Genomic DNA, 14,820 nt, shown 5'->3' on the forward strand with positions numbered 1-14,820 from the left:
GCAATCTGGCAAGTCCCCGGGTCCTGATGGGTTTCCTGCAGAGTTTTTTAAATCATTCTCCTCATACCTTGCACCACAACTAGCTTTGGTTCTATCTGAATCTTTTCTTTTTATTATATTCAAGCCCTATTGCCTCAGTTCTGACAAATGCTCACTCTCAGCACTGGAGCCCCCCAGGGTTGTGTTCTGAGCCCCCTGCTGTACTCTTTGTACACCCACGACTGCGTGGCCACTACCAACTCCACCGACATCATCAAGTTTGCTGACGACACTGTCGTGGTGGGCCTGATCACCAACAATGATGAGTTGGCCTACCTAGAGGAGATTGTAAATCTGTCAGCTCCTTTGTCTTGCTGACGTTCAGGAGCTGATAGTGGACTTTAGTACAAAGCAGGAGCGGAACTACCAGACCCCCATCATCAATGAGAACCCAGTGGAGAGAGTGGACAGCTTCCGATACCTCGGTGTACACATCACGCAGGACCTGTCATGGTCCTGTCACATCAACACCGTGGTAAAAAAGGCCCGGCAGCGTCTCTACCACCTCAGACGCTTGAGAGACTTTAGACTGCCCTCTAAGGTGCTCAGGAATTTCTACTCCTGTACCATAGAGAGCATCCTGACGGGAAACATTACGATCTGGTTTGGAAACAGCACCATGCAGGACAGACGAGCTCTACAGAGGGTGGTGCGATCAGCTGAGCGCATCATCCGCACCGAGCTCCCTGACCTGCACTTGATCTACAGCAAGCGGTGCTGGACCAAGGCCAGGAAGATTGTGAAGGACCTCAGCCATCCCAACAATGGACTGTTTTCTCTGTTGCGGTCTGGGAAGCGATTCCGCTCCCTGTAGGCCAACAGAGAGAGACTGAGGAGAAGCTTCTTCCCGCAGGTGATAAGGTCTCTCAATCACATCACACCACACAGGAGTTAATGTCTTTTAAACATTGACGCTGACTGGACAATCATGGACACATTCATGCAATACATATTTACAGGGAGAAGAACATAAAGTTTCCCTTTATGCAGATGACCTTCTACTTTTTATATCAAATCCAATCTCCTCCCTGCCACCTGTGCTGTCATTGCTCAGTGAATTTAGCTATTTTTCAGGATATAAGCTGAATTTGCACAAAAGTGAATTCTTTCTGCTAAATAATATAGCACTAACAACTGGTATGCACAATTTTCTTTTCAATATAGTGAAAAATCAGTTTACCTACCTCGGTATTACCATCACAAGGAAACATAAACACCTTTTTAAAGAAAATTTCATTAGGTTGTTGAACCAAACAAAAAAGCACTTAGGACAATGGTCATCACTGTCCATGCTCCTGGTGGGACGCATTAATGCCATTAAAATGAGTATTCTTCCTAAGTTTTTATATCTTTTCCAGTCTGTACCTGTTTTTATTCCCAAATCTTACTTTGGTGCTTTAGACTCAATTATATCTTCTTACCTTTGGAAAGGTAAACATTCACAATTGAATAAGTCCTTACTTCAAAGATCTAAAAGAGAAACGGTGGCATGGCTCTGCCTAATTTTTGTTTTTACTACTTGGCAGCAAACATTTGATCTGTCATCTTTTGGGCATATTTTCATAACCAGCCTAATCGGCCCGCCTGGGTGGGAATGGAGATAAAGTCTGTCAAAAATCTCTCTGTCTCTGCACTCCTTGGATTTGCACTCCCCATCCCCTCAATTAAATCTATCAATAAATCAGTTATTAGGCATACCTTGAGAGTATGGGCTCAGTTCAGAGAGCACAGCGGTCTTCTGGGTTTCTCTCTGTCAAGTCCAATCGTCTCTAACCATCTCTTCCAACCTTCTTTACATGATTCAGTGATTCAGGAATGGTACAGTAAGGGTATCAAGCTTTGCAAAGATCTGTTTGTTAACCATAGGTTGCATCATTTGCACAGCTTTCTGAAAGGTTTAACCTACCCAATTCTCATTTTTTTCAGATACCTGCAAGTCAGACACTTCATTTGCTCTTTAATACCAAATTTCCCTGAAGCTCCTGATGTAAATATTCTAGATAACCTCCTTTGTTTGTCCCCGTTGCGTAAAGGTTGCGTAAATCCACTATTTATGGTGGATTGATGGGTTTGAGTTATGCCCCTTTGTGTAAATGTAAAAGTGGAGAGGCTTCTCTTATTCATATGTACTGGACATGCCTGAATTTGGAAAAATTCTGGAGGGAATTTTTTCAAAACCTTGTCGTACATATTAAAATGCAACCTTGAACCAGACCCTCTGATTGCTCTTTTTGGTATCACTGGAGAGGAAGATAAGCGTCTAACTCCAGCTAAACAGCGTCTGTTATCTTTTGCGACACTCCTGGCTAGGCGTTCTATTTTATTCAAGTGGAAGGATGCCACGTCACCCACTCACGCCCAGTGGCTCAGAGATATTATGTCCTGTTTGTCCCTGGAAAAGATTCATTACTCAATCCGTTATTCAGACTTGAAATTTCAGCAGGTGTGGGGGCCCTTCCTTCGCTTTTTTCATATATTATATATATTCCCCAGTGTTTCACAAACAGGTGGACTTATAGGAGGTATTCTCAAGGATGTAGGGCCAAAAAAGTCTGCTCCCTGCAGCCAATTTGGATACCATCTACCCATGTTCTCAAAGCAAGACCAGAGGGCCGAGAGCCTCACCCAGAACTGTGGGTCTAGGAGTTTCCCAATACCCACCTGCTTAAGGTTGAAGGCAAGAGGGTACATCGGTACATTGGATTTGATTTTGGTTGTGTACCGCCCGTCACTCTCTGGTCGATGAAGATAAACATCTCCTCAAGCTTGTTCAAGCCAGTCCTGTGCAGCACTCTGGCTAAGAAATCTTCAATAAATATGACATAAGTTTAAGCCATCATCATCATGGCTTTATGTGTCTGTGGGGTGCACTATTGCTAGTTGTCGCTTAATGTGGACCAGTTTTGGTGGCACCTGTAATGCCACAGGTGCTTGAGCAGGTCATTGTTTGAGCAGGATATGTATGTGTAGTCTGTGTGTGTGCGTGTGTGAGTGTCTGTATTTATATGTGTGTAATATGGATGTGTAATGATTCTGTTTGTGTGTGTGTGTGTGTGTGTGTGTGTGTGTGTGTGTGTGTGTGTGTGTAGGATGTGTGTGTATTCCTGGAACTCACCGGCTCAGCTTATCGCTGCTGGTTGCCTTTTGCAACCTTTGCTAAGAGACACCCATGTGACACAGAAATGAAAAGCACACGGATAAGTCCGAAATGCTGTATGATGTGCTAGGTGGTAAGTGTTCCATAGTAAGCCGCAGAACATCTTGTCACCCAGAATATCTTGTCGAGCAGATAGAGTCATTGGGGCTGATCCATCTGAACCACCTCCTTCCGCAGTGTTTCACAAACACGTGGACTTTATAGGAGGTATTCTTAAAGAGGTAAGGCCAAAAACTGGCCCCCTTACATTTACATTTACATTTAGGCATTTGGCAGACGCTCTTATCCAGAGGGACTTACAAAAAGTTCTATTTCCTTCCCACCACAAAGATCCTAGGATTGCAAGATCAATCTGCTCCCTGCAGCCAATTTGGCTACCGTCCACCCATGTTCTCAGAGCAAGCCCCCATAGGCCAAAGTCTTACCCAGAACAGTGGGTCAAGGAATTCTCCAAGAACCACCCACTGAACATTGAAGCCCAGAAAGTACATCGGGCCATTGAAGATACAATGAAGATTTAATTTCTGCTGCATACCACCGGTCACTCTCCGATCGATAAACACCTCCTCAAGCTCGTTCAAGACAGTCCTGTGCAAAACATTGGCAGGTCCAGTGCCAGCAACATCACGATGGGGATCCCACATGCGCGGCCAGGTGAGGAACACTAATGGGTCCCAGAGAGGCACATACTATACCCTGGTCTGGTAGTCCACCAAGGACATCTTTAAAGATTAAAAACTAAGAAGTTGGCCCTGCAGCCTTTAAAAAAAAAGAAGAAAAATAGTCACAAGCAATGACAAGCAGGCCCAAGCACTTGAGCCATTGCCACTTATGCACACATCACAACCTGTGTGCCTGTTTAAGAGGTCTTAGCGTCCTGAACAGCCACACAGGTTTTGAGGTGTGCAAAAGTGTCACACTCTGCAAGGGCATCACCACTTTTGCGCACCTCACAACCTGTGTGCCTGTTCAGCACACTAAGACCTCATGAACAAATATGACGTGCATGGTCATGTCTGGATGTGTCTTTTAGGTGCGCCATTGCTATCTGTCACTCAATGTGGGACGGGTTTGGTGGTGACTGTAATGGCGCAGGTGTTTGAAGAGGGGATTTTTGTGTAGGATATGTGATGTGTGTGAGACGTGTGGGTATATGATATGCTTGTGTAGTGTGTGTGTGTGTGTGTGTGTGTGTGTGTTTATGTGTGTGTGTGTTTATGTGTGTGTGTGTGTGTGTTTACAATGTGTCTGTATTCCTGGAACTGCTCAGCTCAGCTTATCGCTGCTGTCTGCAGCAACTTTTGCTAGGAGCCACCCTTGTGGCACAGAAATGAAAAAATACATGGATAAGGCCGAACCACTGTATGATGTGCTAGCTGGTGAGCGCTCCATAGTAGTATGTTTGTTAAAATGCGTGGGTTACATGTGCCAACTTCTCGAGCAGATACTGTAGGCAGGGTCTAAGCTATCTGAACCAATCACAATAGTCTACCCCTGTGTCTTACATACAGATGGACTTATAGGAGCTATTCTCAAGGAGGTGGAGCCAAAAACTGTCCCTCTCCCCACCACTAAGATCCTAGGATTGCGTGATAAATCAGCTCCCTGCAGCCAATTCGGGTATGGTGTTCTCAGAGCCATGTTCTCAGAGCAATCCCTAAGGGCCCAGAGCCTCAACCAGAACAGTGGGTCTAGGAGTTCCCTAAGGACCATAATCTGAAGGTTGAAGCCAAGAGGTCATCCCTCTGGCCTTTTAAAATTAAAAGAAGAAAAATAGTTACAAGCAACAATGCCCAACCACTTGTTTGTGTGTGTGTGTGTATATAGTGTATATAGAGTGTAGTGTGTGTAGTGTGTGTAGCATGTGCTCGTTTGTAGAGTGTGTCTGTAGTGTTTGTGTGTGTCTGTGTATTGCGTGATGATTTTTCAATTGTCCCAAAATATCCGACCTCCTGTTGAGTAAGGAAAATGGTAATTTGAAATGATTCAGTTTCATAACATTTAGAAGTGTATAGAGTTTGACATATATATGTGTATGTGTGAATGAGCTATGCAGCAATATCCCGTGTGCAGACCCTAAGAGAACTTAGGGTCTACCCTGTAGAACACAATGTATTCAGGGAAATATTTTGCACTTTTTAACAGTAGTCTTCTGTATTTTGCAATGCATTGTAGTCTTGTCCATTTTGCTAATGTTTTAAATAACGGTACATTTTAGTATTCTTTTGGAAACTGATTGGGGTGTATAAGTGCAAATCTGATCAAATACCATTACTGATCTTTTGAAGTAGTTTGTTTTGTGTTATCTTAACCATAAGTTTTAGAAGCAGCAATTTAAAAGATAATTTTCAGTCAAGTATATGTGAACTTGCTGCAAACGTCATTACTTATTTATAAAGCTTTTATTCTTAAGAGGACACACGAGGAAGTCCTTCGTCTTCAACTCTGCGAAGATCGGCATCTGCACCAACAAACTGAACTGTAATTTAAACCTTTTTCTTTATTTTCTTGACTATATTTTATTTATAAAGGTTGTACTACCAGAAGCAATGCATGATGTTCATATTTAGCAAGTTTGTGAAAATGTGTTTAGAACATACTTCAGTGCTGACATGTGAGTAACTCAAGCATTTATATTTTCATTGGATTTTGCTCTCGTCAAGCCTTATTACAGTGTTTTTTAAATTGCCTTTTGAATGTAAATTGTGTTCATTATTTCATGGTAAGTGTTAACCATAATCTCCAAACGGAGATAATTTTGGTGGCTTATGTTTAAAATGTGAGGGAGCAGATTGTTTTTGAGTATAAAATATATTTGTGTATATTTGGTATAAAAAACGGGCTAATTACAACAGTGTCGTCATCCCAAAATCCCAGAAGTTATCTTGAATATACTTTTCTGAGAATTGATCAAATATTGCATGTTCAAAGTTATTTACTATATAGTTATTTATAACTACATAATTATATATATTTATCTATTATAAATATTTATTATTATACTATTATTTATGATGATCAGGTACTATTGAGTTAATCACGTAGTTAATCATTTTTAATTATATTTAAGGCTAATTTTAAAATTAGGAATTTTAATATAATAAGATTTATATTATAGATTTTTTCATTTTTATTGATTATTATAAATTATATCTTTGTTTAATAAACAGAGAAATTAAAAGTTAATCTGGAATAATCAGTTATGCATTTCATTTTCAAAAAAATTGCTGTAAATTAAATTCTTGGCTGTACAATTACAGTAAATTGCTGGTGGCTGTGCTGCCAGGATTCTAATGTAAATTGTACAAAATACAGAAATATAGTGTGTTTTATGTTTACACTAATAAACTGTAAATTAACAGTTTGCGTACTGTAAAATGTATTATTATTATTTTTATTTTTTTTACAGTGCGAGGAGTAGTGTATGTAATGTCCATTGATGGGGATTTAGCAAATGACCTAAAATATCCGACCGCCAGTTTATTTAGGCCAATGACCAGCCAAAAGTTTCCAGTTCAATTAGATTTAAAAGATCCAGATGTGACTTTATGTCAGAGTGTATGAATGTGTACAAGCTCAAGGAAGCGGTTTTCTCACACAATTAATGTATGAACAGGTATAACAAACAAAATAAGTTTATATTCATTTTTCATGGTCAAAATGTAAAAAACAATAACAAAAACTTGTTTAAAAATTATGATTCCTTTAACCTTTATGCTCCTGGAGCTGAGATAATGCGTTTGCCGTGTTCATAGGGCTGTAGGAGCTCAGGAAAGCGGTTTTCTGACACTACTAATGTATTGTCATATAAAACATACAAAATGAGTTTATATTCCTTTTCCATGGTCAGAATGTGAAAAACAATTACAAAAAAATATGTTTTTCAACATGTATGTCAGATTGCATGAATGTGTTGGAAATTATGATTAATTTGGGTTTAATGTTCCAGGAGCTGAGATAATGCGTTTGCTGTATTCTTAACGCCATAGGAGCTCAGGAAAGCGGTTTTCTGACACTACTAATGTATTGTCATATACATAAGACACTACTAATGTATTGTCGTATACATAAGACATACAAAATGTGTTTATATTCCTTTTTCATGGTCAAAATGTGAAAAACAATAACAAAAAAGATGTTTTTCATTATGTATGTCAGATTGCATGAATGTGTTAAAAATAATGATGACTTTGACTTATATGTCTCACGAGCTGAGATAATGCGTCTGCTGTGTTCTTAACGCTATAGGAGCTCAGGAAAGCGGTTTTCTGACACTACTAATGTATTGTCATATACATAAGACACTACTAATGTATTGTCGTATACATAAGACATACAAAATGTGTTTATATTCCTTTTTCATGGTCAAAATGTGAAAAACAATAACAAAAAAGATGTTTTTCAACATGTATGTCAGATTGCATGAATGTGTTGGAAATTATGATTCCTTTGGGTTTAATGTTCCAGGAGCTGAGATAATGCGTTTGCTGTGTTCTTAACGCTACAGGAGCTCAGGAAAGCAGTTTTCTGACACTACTACTGTATTGCCATATAAGACATACAAAATGAGTTTATATTCCTTTTTTATGGTCAAAATGTGAAAAACACTAACAAAAAAGATGTTTTTCAACATGTATGTCAGAGTGCATGAATGTGTTGGAAGTTATGATTCCTTTGGGTTTAATGCTCCCGGAGCTGAGATAATGCGTTTGCTGTGTTCTTAGCGCTGTTGGAGCTCAGGAAAGCGGTTCTCTGTCACTACTACTGTGTTGCCATATAAGACATACAAAATTAGTTTATATTCCTCTTTCATGCTCAAAATGTGAAAAACAATTACAAAAAAGATGTTTTTCAACATGTATGTCAGAGTGCATGAATGTGTTGGAAGTTATGATTCCTTTGGGTTTAATGCTCCCGGAGCTGAGATAATGCGTTTGCTGTGTTCTTAGCGCTGTAGGAGCTCAGGAAAGCGGTTTTCTGACACTACTACTGTATTGCCATCAAAGACGTACAAAATGAGTTTATATTCCTTTTTCATGGTAAATTGTGAAAAACACTAACAAAAAAGTTGTTTTTCAACATGTATGTCAGAGTGCATGAATGTGTTGGAAATTATGATTCCCTTGACTTTAATGCTCCAGGAGCTGAGATAATGCGTTTGCTGTGTTCTTAGCGCTGTAGGAGCTCAGGAAAGCGGTTTTCTGACACTACTAATGTATTGTCATACACATAAGACACTACTAATGTATTGTCGTATAATAATCCATAAGAAATACAAAATGAGTTTATATTCCTTTTTCATGGTCAAAATGTAAAAAACAGTTACAAAAAAAGAAGTTTTTTAACATGTATGTTAGATTGAATGAATGTGTTGGAAATTATTATTTCTTCGTCTTTTACGTCCCAGGAGCTGAGATAATGCGTTTGCCGTGTTCTTAGCGCTGTAGGAGCTCAGGAAAGCGGTTTTCTGAGACTACTAATGTATTGTCATATACATAAGACACTACTAATGTATTTTCATGTACATAAGACATACAAAATGAGTTTATATTCCTTTTTCATGGTCAAAATGTGAAAAACAATTACAAAAAATATGTTTTTCATTATGTATGTCAGATTGCATGAATGTGTTAAAAATTATGATAACTTTGACTTCTATGTCCCAGGAGCTGAGATAATGCGTTTGCGGTGTTCTTAGCGCTGTAGGAGCTCAGGAAAGCGGTTCTCTGACACTACTACTGTATTGCCATATAAGACATACAAAATGAGTTTATATTCCTTTTTTATCGTAAAATGTGAAAAACACTAACAAAAAAGATGTTTTTCAACATGTATGTCAGATTGCATGAATGTGTTGGAAATTATGATTAATTTGACTTTTACGTCCCAGGAGCTGAGATAAGGCGTTTGCTGTGTTCTTAGCGCTGTAGGAGCTCAGGAAAGCGGTTCTCTGTCACTACTACTGTGTTGCCATATAAGACATACAAAATTAGTTTATATTCCTCTTTCATGCTCAAAATGTGAAAAACAATTACAAAAAAGATGTTTTTCAACATGTATGTCAGAGTGCATGAATGTGTTGGAAGTTATGATTCCTTTGGGTTTAATGCTCCCGGAGCTGAGATAATGCGTTTGCTGTGTTCTTAACGCTATAGGAGCTCAGGAAAGCGGTTTTCTGACACTACTAATGTATTGTCATATAATAATCCATAAGAAATACAAAATGAGTTTATATTCCTTTTCCATGGTCAAAATGTGAAAAACAATTACAAAAAAAGATGTTTTTCAACATGTATGTCAGATTGCATGAATGTGTTGGAAATTATGATTAATTTGGCTTTAATGTTCCAGGAGATGAGATAATGCGTTTGCTGTATTCTTAACGCTATAGGAGCTCAGGAAAGCGGTTTTCTGACACTACTAATGTATTGTCATATACATAAGACACTACTAATGTATTGTCGTATACATAAGACATACAAAATGTGTTTATATTCCTTTTTCATGGTCAAAATGTGAAAAACAATTACAAAAAAGATGTTTTTCATTATGTATGTCAGATTGCATGAATGTGTTAAAAATTATGATGACTTTGACTTATATGTCCCACGAGCTGAGATAATGCGTTTGCTGTGTTCTTAACGCTTTACGAGCTTAGGAAAGCGGTTTTCTGTCACTACTAATGTATTGTCATATACATAAGACACTACTAATGTATTGTCATATACATAAGACATACAAAATGAGTTTATATTCTTTCTTCATGGTCAAAATGTGAAAAACCATTACAAAAAAGATGTTTTTCATTATGTATGTCAGATTGCATGAATGTGTTAAAAATTATGATAACTTTGACTTTTATGTCCCAGGAGCTGAGATAATGCGTTTGCGGTGTTCTTAGCGCTGTAGGAGCTCAGGAAAGCGGTTCTCTGACACTACTACTGTATTGCCATATAAGACATACAAAATGAGTTTATATTCCTTTTTACATGGTCAAAATGTAAAAAACAGTTACAAAAAAAGAAGTTTTTTAACATGTATGTTAGATTGAATGAATGTGTTGGAAATTATGATTTCTTCGTCTTTTCTGTCCCAGGAGCTGGGATAATGCGTTTGCCGTGTTCTTAGTGCTGTAGGAGCTGAGGAAAGCGGTTTTCTGACATTACTAATGTATTGTCATATACATAAGACACTACTAATGTATTGTCATATACATAAGACATACAAAAAGAGGTTATATTCCTTTTTCATGGTCAAAATGTGGAAAAACAATTACAAAAAAAGATGTTTTTCAACATGTATGTCAGAGTGCATGAATGTGTTGGAAATTATGATTTCCTTGACTTTAATGCTCCAGGAGCTGAGATAATGCGTTTGCTTTGTTCTTAGCGCTGTAGGAGCTCAGGAAAGCGGTTCTCTGTCACTACTACTGTATTGCCATATAAGACATACAAGATGAGTTTATATTCCTTTTTCATGGTCAAAATGTGAAAAACAATTACAAAAAATATGTTTTTCATTATGTATGTCAGATTGCATGAATGTGTTGGAAATTATCATTCCTTTGGGTCTAATGTTCCAGGAGCTGAGATAATGCGTTTGCGGTGTTCTTAGCGCTGTAGGAGCTCAGGAAAGCGGTTCTCTGACACTACTACTGTATTGCCATATAAGACATACAAAATGAGTTTATATTCCTTTTCCATGGTCAGAATGTGAAAAACAATTACAAAAAAATATGTTTTTCAACATGTATGTCAGATTGCATGAATGTGTTGGAAATTATGATTAATTTGGGTTTAATGTTCCAGGAGCTGAGATAATGCGTTTGCTGTATTCTTAACGCCATAGGAGCTCAGGAAAGCGGTTTTCTGACACTACTAATGTATTGTCATATACATAAGACACTACTAATGTATTGTCGTATACATAAGACATACAAAATGTGTTTATATTCCTTTTTCATGGTCAAAATGTAAAAAACAATTTGAAAAAAGATGTTTTTCATTATGTATGTCAGATTGCATGAATGTGTTAAAAATTATGATGACTTTGACTTATATGTCTCACGAGCTGAGATAATGCGTCTGCTGTGTTCTTAACGCTATACGAGCTCAGAAAAGCGGTTTTCTGACACCACTAATGTATTGCCATTTAAGACGTACAAAGTGAGTTTATATTCCTTTTTCATGGTCAAAATGTGAAAAACAATTACAAAAAATGTTTTTCATTATGTATGTCAGATTGCATGAATGTGTTGGAAATTATGATCCCTTTGGGTCCAATGTTCCAGGAGCTGAGATAATGCGTTTGCTGTGTTCTTAACGCTATAGGAGCTCAGGAAAGCGGTTTTCTGACACTACTAATGTATTGTCATACAAAATGAGTTTGTATTTATTTTTCATGGTCAAAATGTAAAAAAACAATTACAAAAAAGATGTTTTTCATTATGTATGTCAGATTGCATGAATGTGTTGGAAATTATCATTCCTTTGACTTTTAGGCTTTTGAAGCTGAAATAAAGCTGCTGATGCTAAATCAATGTACAATGTTTATGTATAATGTTTCGTATTCTCCCATCCTCAAGTAGATTGGAAAGTTAAAAAGTTATTGTTTGTTCCAATTTGTTTTGACATGTTTTTTTAATGTTTGAAAAATACAATCCTTAATCCTTTTGAGCTTTTTTTTATTTGGCTCTTGTGCAGCTGACGCTCAAAGCAGGCGGGTTCTATGCGTTGTTCAAGCTCAGAACCACGGAGATCTTGCAACACTTGTAAGTAAAATGTGATCTGAAAAATACCTTTTGACAGACAGTAAATTAGGTTTACACAAGTGATTGTTTACAAAACATCATTAAACGACCCCGGTCAGGTATTCCAAAATTAAGAAGTTTCCATTACATGAGGTTTCTACGTGTTCATAATAAATCATTAAAAGAAAATCTGATTTTCAAATTATGTTTTGACATTCTGTTAAATTCAGTTCAATATGTGTTGACATACAGATAAAAGCGCAACAATGTAAAAAATAATGTTATAGTTGTCATTTATCATGACTCCATGACATAGTTGTAATTTATCATGACTCCATGTGCTCTCAATGTAACCTACTTCGTGGCGATGATGTAATGAGGTAATGAGTTGAGGTAGTGGGAGGAGAAACAGTAAACGTAAAATAGTAAAGATCAAATAAATATTTACAAATAACAAGTAAAGGATACATCTACACTAAGTGTGTGTGTGGGTTTTGTCAACATTTAATTTTCGTCCAAATCCGCTGGGATACGGGGTTCATTCATTATGACACATGCAGTAGTGTTTCCCGAGTCATGGCGCATGACGTTTCAGGAGTAGTGCAGTGCAGTGATCAGTCATCTTTAAGTCTTCGTCATTACAGCAGTATTCATATGTACAACAGTCCAAGTGTATAAGTTCATTTAAAAAAAAAGGTTCAAAACACTGTGCATACTGCTCCTATTGTTTTTAAGTATTTAAAAATATATGGACATATGCAGCAGTTGTTGTGATGGTTAAAAAAGAAATATAATTAGCTGAAAACATCAGATGAAAAGATAAGATAAGAAAAGACCATTAGGCAGAGTTGGAGGTAGCAGAGCTGAAGTTGTTGAGGTTCTCCTTGGGAGAGACAAGGATGGATAGGATCAAGAATGAGTTCATTTGAGGGACAACCCATGTTAGGTGTTTTGGAGATAAAGTCAGAGAGGCCAGATTGAAGTGTTTTGGACATGTTCAGAGGAGAGATGGTGAATATATCGGTTGAAGGATGCTGAGGTTTGATCTGCCAGGCAGGAGGTCTAGAGGAAGACCAAAGAGGAGATTTATGGATGCAGTGAGTGAGGACATGAGGTAAGTTGGTGTGAGAGAAGAGGATGCAGAGGATAGGGTTGATGGAAGCAGATGGTTCGCTGTGGCGACCCCTGAAAGGGAACAGCCGAAAGACAAAGAAGAAGATCAGATGAAAAGATACATTTTAAAATGTTAAGATAATTATTGTGTAAAAAAAAACTTAAAAAATGGGTTTTGGCCAGATTAAACTGTAGAGTTAATTAATAATAATCTCATGGCTAAAATGTTATATTTTTATTGACTAAAAGTAGACTAAAATATCCAGAGTTTTAGTCGACTCAAACTAAATACAAATAGGATAAGATTGACTAAATATGATAAAAACTATCAGGGACATTTATCTCGGAACTAAGACTACAATTAAAAATAGCTGACAAAATGAACACTGCTCTGCACAGAGTTTTCCCTCACATCAGCTGTGGTGAGACACAGAACAGTCGTTGTGAGAAGGATAGGTCTTCCTCACCGACAGGTCATTCTGCAAGTCGAACTGAAGGCAGAAGCTGTTTATCTGGAGGGGAGCCATCACTGTCACAGGCAGGTGATGATTTCTTGTAGTTGTTGATGGCTTGTATGGGAACATGGGTAGACCGTATGTCTACCCATGTAGACATATGCCGTATGTCACTGCTGTCCCTGAAGTGGTTGAGGATTCTCTGGGCGTGTGCGCTTTGCCTCTTTCAAGGCCTAGGAAAGTTTGGCCCTTGCTGTTCTTAGGGCCACCTTGTCCCCCACTCTGAGTCTCTGGTCTTCAGAACTGCACGCACCTCCGCAGTAAACCCACAGTTTCTGCTTGGTAATGAGATGACGTTCTTGGAGACACTGGCGCCATCGATGCACTGGACGTAGCTAGTCGCTGATGTCGTGTACTCCTTCAAGTCAGTATAGTCACCGTAAGTTGCAGCTTTCTTTAACATGTTCCAGTCAGTGTTTTCAAAACAGTCCTGAAGAGCAAAGATGGCTTCTATTGGCCAGGGTTTCATCTGCTTTAGAACCATGTGTCCCTGAATCCCTGTAAACACTGGTCCATTGATCATGAAGGAACGTTCTGGAACTCCAAGCCTGCCTAGCTCAGCTTATCGCTGCTGTTTGCCACAACCTTTGCTAGGACTGGCAAAGAATGAAAAAAGCACAGAGAAATGAAAAGCACACAGACAAGCAGAATGGCTGTATGATGTGCTAGGTGGTAGGTGTTCCATAGTAGGCAGTAAGTTTGTGGAAATGCCTGAGTGATTAATAGAGTCTGAGATTTCAGAACTACCCACAACCAATTTTCCCATTTTTTTTTACAAACAAGTGGATTTATATGAGATATTCTCCAAGATGTAGACCCACAAACCGCCATCCTCACCCCCTCAAAGAACCCAGAATTGCGTGGTTAATCTGCTCCCTGCAGCCAATTAGGTCACGGTCTACCCATGTTTTCAGAGCCTCACCCAGGACCGTGGGTCTGAAAGTTTCCCAAGAGCCTCCTGCTGAAACCAAGAAGCCAGAATCTTGAAGATAAGATGAGGATTAATTTCGGTTTCATACCACCAGTCATTCTTTGGTCGATGAAGATAAGCCCAACCTCAAAGCTTACTCCAGTCCTGTGCAACACTTTTTGCAACACTCGTTGGTCTCATGCAGGCACATACCCAGGTCTGGTAGTGACTAAGAAGCTCTCTCTGAAGGTGAAAGACAAGAAGTTGGCACTGCGGCCTTTTAAAATAAAAAGAAGAAATATAGTTGCAAGCAACAATGAGCGTGCCTAAACACCAA

The sequence above is a fragment of the Clarias gariepinus genome, chromosome 3 (assembly GCF_024256425.1).
Source record: "Clarias gariepinus isolate MV-2021 ecotype Netherlands chromosome 3, CGAR_prim_01v2, whole genome shotgun sequence".
Taxonomy (NCBI): domain Eukaryota; kingdom Metazoa; phylum Chordata; class Actinopteri; order Siluriformes; family Clariidae; genus Clarias; species Clarias gariepinus.